Source organism: Pyrus communis, chromosome 13, assembly GCF_963583255.1.
Source record: "Pyrus communis chromosome 13, drPyrComm1.1, whole genome shotgun sequence".
NCBI classification, from domain to species: domain Eukaryota; kingdom Viridiplantae; phylum Streptophyta; class Magnoliopsida; order Rosales; family Rosaceae; genus Pyrus; species Pyrus communis.
Genome location: NC_084815.1, coordinates 14124939 through 14129377, shown reverse-complemented (window position 1 = coordinate 14129377; position 4439 = coordinate 14124939). Strand labels below are relative to the sequence as shown.

The 4439-nt window shown below is 34.3% G+C and overlaps 1 pseudogene; it reads left to right on the top strand.

Moving 5' to 3' along the window:
* Nucleotides 1-2375: 2375 nt before the first annotated feature.
* On the top strand, nt 2376-2922 carry LOC137712567 (protein LURP-one-related 3-like; annotated as a pseudogene).
* The last annotated feature ends 1517 nt before the right edge of the window (nt 2923-4439 follow it).

Below are 4439 nucleotides of genomic sequence, written 5' to 3'. Positions count from 1 at the left end.
CATTTGGGCCTAATAAACATTACGAACCAGGCAAAAGAACCCATTTTATATATTTTGTGTATTTATATAATCACTATTATATTGTGTGCTTGTATTCATACAATGATTTTAAGTTCTGTAATTCATCCAGGAAAGTGTAATTACTGTGGCAATGGGTGAGTTTGAATAAATCTTGTTTATGAAGCGTCATGGGGTAAGAACAATGAGAATCCAATTTAAAACCCAACTCGATTTCCATTGTATGAGAAATAGCATATTGATTTAACATTTCAATCTTAGATAAACACAAAAGGACTGCAACGTATGATTTAATTACTTCATCTAATCTTGTTTGCTCACATAACTTCTCAATTCTAGACTGCTTGTTTGATCAATTCATCAAACACAACTCCAAACATGTATGGACATTATACTCTGATCAATGAAATAAACATCATTCATTTGACTGCTCTCTTTTATGCTTTTAATGAGTTGGAGAACTCTGATTTTGGGTTTTTATTTTCTAAATGGGTGTGAAGATAAATTTACATATTGAATTGGGTTTGTGAGGGTAGTGTAGTAAATTTGAGTTTAAAGAGATATTGATAGTTTCATTGAAAATAATATAGGTGTAGAGAATAAATTAGGTGTAGAAAATTATTTGGGTTCAAATAAAATTTCCCATTATAAATTAGCTAGAGATCAATTTCAAACTCCAATACCAACAAACCATATAGTCTGTAATTAAATTGGGAAAACAATATATTTATATTATTTATAAGACAGTAAAAGAATTAAAAAATTGATACAAAATAAGGCTCTTGTAGCTTAATTAATTAAAAATATTCATGTATACTCCAGAAGTACCGTGTTTGAGCTCTCGCACTAAAAAAATGATACAAACACATTAATGCATCAAGTTCTTGTTAGCTAGCTTTATTAATTAATTAATTAATTTGTTTATCGATTAATTTATTTTTAATAAAAATCATTTTCTTAGCTAACCAAGTGTATCTCATCAGCACGCACGAATAATGTTGAAATCCCCATTATTTTCTTCACTTCTTTATTGTATTTATAGCTCATAAAATACTCGTGGGAGCCTAGAACAAGTCAGCAAATGCCGAATATAAGATCAGTTTATCTACTGATTCCAAGCACTTTATAGTTTATATACATATATACAAGAAGCCTTTAAGGGAAGGGATTTTTATTTTTTTTTATAAAAATTAGGATTAGTTGTAGGGACCACACCACATCGAACTTTAACGATCTAAACCGTCTATTTTTTAAGTTGCACCTCATAGATCATCCTTACAAAATATTAGTGAAATCGGAAATATTTATGACATCTAATTGGATTAAAAAAATTAACGAATACTTTGTTATATAAGAAACAATGAAATTTTATCTTGATAATTAAATAGTGGTTTCGGATTAAATTGAATTTTTACAAGGATGATCTATGAATTGAGACTTACAACATAGACAGTTCGATGTGAAGTGGGCCCCATACTTAATCCCCATTTTTTTGGAAAAAATGGGGATCCCTTTGCATAAAGGGCATGTGTGTATATATGTGTGTGTGTGGTGTGTGTGTGTGTCCATATATAATATAACTTGAAAACTAGACAATTCAAATCGGTAAAATTTGATGTCGCGTGGATCCCACAACTAATCCTCATTTAAACAAAAAAAAAAAGGATCCCTTCCCACGTATACATATATTCATATAGTCCTCTTCTGCTTAAGCACCTCTTAAGCTTAACTAGTTAGTAACTCAGCTCAACTGGGGCATTAGGCTTTGACAGCTTTAGATCCATTAGAGCTTTGGCCTCAGATTAAAAAAAAAAAAAAAAAAAACGTTGAGTATTGATTTCTGAGTTGTAATAACGAGGAGTAATAGTTATTTTAGAACTTGTGTTCAAAATAAAAAATTTTAAGTGAAAAATATGGACAAAAGTTTTAACAAAATTAAATAAAAGAATCATTGTTCTATATTATGACAATTTAGAGATTAATATTCACGACTTTTTAATTCATTCTATATAATATACTGTATGCTGCGCAGTTTCCTCTATTTTATTGCACAAATGCATACTTTAAAAAACGTGGAGTTTTGCAAGACTTATAAAAACACACACACATATATATATATATATATATATATATATATATATATATATATATATATATTCAGAAAATTTAATATTCGTCGTGGTCCTCTCTGAGTGCGGATAAATTACTAACTTGACTGTGTAGTAATCACACACCAAGCATCTCTTCCTCCATAATCAATCCAAAAACTTCTCTCATCTCACAGCTCCCAAATGGCCACGGTTCATCCTCTAAATCTTACACCAACTAGTACTACTTCATGTTCTAGAAGTGAGCATATGACTTCAAAGAGAGAAACCTTCACTATATGGATGAAATGTGATGCAAGGAAATGGGTGCACTACCTCTGATGAAAATGTAAAAGTTGTTTATCGTATAGATAACTACGACAACAAGCACAACAACAAAGTTTATCTCATGGATCTCCGCAGGAAACTTCTCTTTACATTAGGTGAGAAGAAAATGAGCGTTTTTACAAGTTGGAATGGGTACAAAGGCAACGGTATTGGTGCCAAGAAGCGAATATTTCAAGTGAGAAAAAGTTGTAGAATTAATCTTGGAAATAAAGCCTGTTCTTATAAAGTAACAATGGGATCTGATATAAATTGCTACAAGTTAGAGGGTTTGAATTGTAAATCATCATTATCAACTTTCAGAATAAGAGACAGCAATGGAGGAATTGTAGCAGAGGCAAAGAGAAAGCAGTCAAATTCAGGAGTAGTTTTTGGAGATGATGTGCTGACTTTGGTGGTGGAGCCTCACGTTGATCACTCCTTCATCATGGCTCTTGTCACTGTTTATGGCTTAAATAGACATCAAATATGATTCTTAGAGCAGTCTCAGATACATGTATGGATAGATGTCTAAATAGTAGAGCAGAATGGTAAAATCAATTTAGTTTTTGTGTTTTTTATAACCGATTTTTGGTTTTTTTTTTTTTTTTTTTGTGGGAATTCAACCCTTAACTCTGTGAGACATACATATATGGATCCAGCTTTTCTCCTAGTTAACTTTCAGACACGCTGATTAATTACTCATTTTTTTCGGTCAAATAGTATATTAATTTTACTTCGTGGTGATGATTGTTGCAGTCCTATTAAATTAGGAATGTGATTGTGTAAATCTCAGTAGATCTAGGAATATCTCTTATATTTCTATTAGTAGTTAATTACCTATTAGGGTTGTAATCCTAAAAGGGTAAGGAATTAACCTTCCCTACTACTATAAATAAAGGCACAATGGGGTGATGCAACACACACCTCACAATTACACATCTCTCTCTTCTCTCTCTATGCCACATCCTCTCCCTCTTTCTGGCCTCCATAATTGTTTAAGTAAATTATGCCTACAACACGTTATCAGCACGCTCTTAACGCTGCGCTAAAGAGAGTTTGTTCTTCAATCAGGGGAGTATTACGTTTTAATCATTCTTTTTATGATTAATTTATTATTATGTTGAATTGATCTACATGCTATTGATTCAATTTAATTTTTCTATGTTGAACATGATACAACGCATTGGAGATGCAATTCCAGCTTTCAGATAAGGATCTTCTACTAATTCAAAGGCTTTTGTTGTTTTCTGTCAATCAGGTATACTTAAAATAAATGAAGATATTTGAAATGACCATGAAGCATGAAAACATTCCCCATGATGCATGAACCCCCTAAATTTATATTTACCTTCCGATATATATATATATATATATATATACGTTTCATGCATTACGCAATTAAATTAGGAGCAATTTGGGTGGTTTTCAAACCCTAAACGTGTTGGAAAAAAAATTGCATTAGGTACTATGCAGCACCACCGCCGCACCACTATCATGGCACCATCGGACCACTACTGGCTTGAAGCCCAATCGTGTGGCGCACATCATGACATGGTGACGTTTTTGTCAAGCTTAGACCACAAGGTAGCAGCCTTTGGGCTTGATGCGCCGACCCAGACATCCCAAGGCCTTTGGCCTGATCAACCTAATGGGCCTGCAAACCCTTAGCCCAACCAAAAGCCTACAACATTTTGGCCTGATGTCCTGCAATGTCCCGTAGCCCACTAGGCTATGCCATGCACACCGGGCAGTTTGCTCGCAGACTTGTCTGCTGGGCTTGGTTTGCCCTAACTCGAACCTAGCTTCGGCTGGGCTTCCCAAGCCAACCCAACCGCCCGCTCTTTGCTAGGCTTGCACCTGTGCCCAATTACTTGGCCCAAATGTTAACAGATGTTGCTGCTGGGCTCCCAGTCTCAGCCCGTGGCCTTTAGCCACATATGAACTGTTCTTGCAGCCAAACCCAAGCCCAATTGCCTCTAGGGCCTTGCCCTAGTTACGTAACCTAGC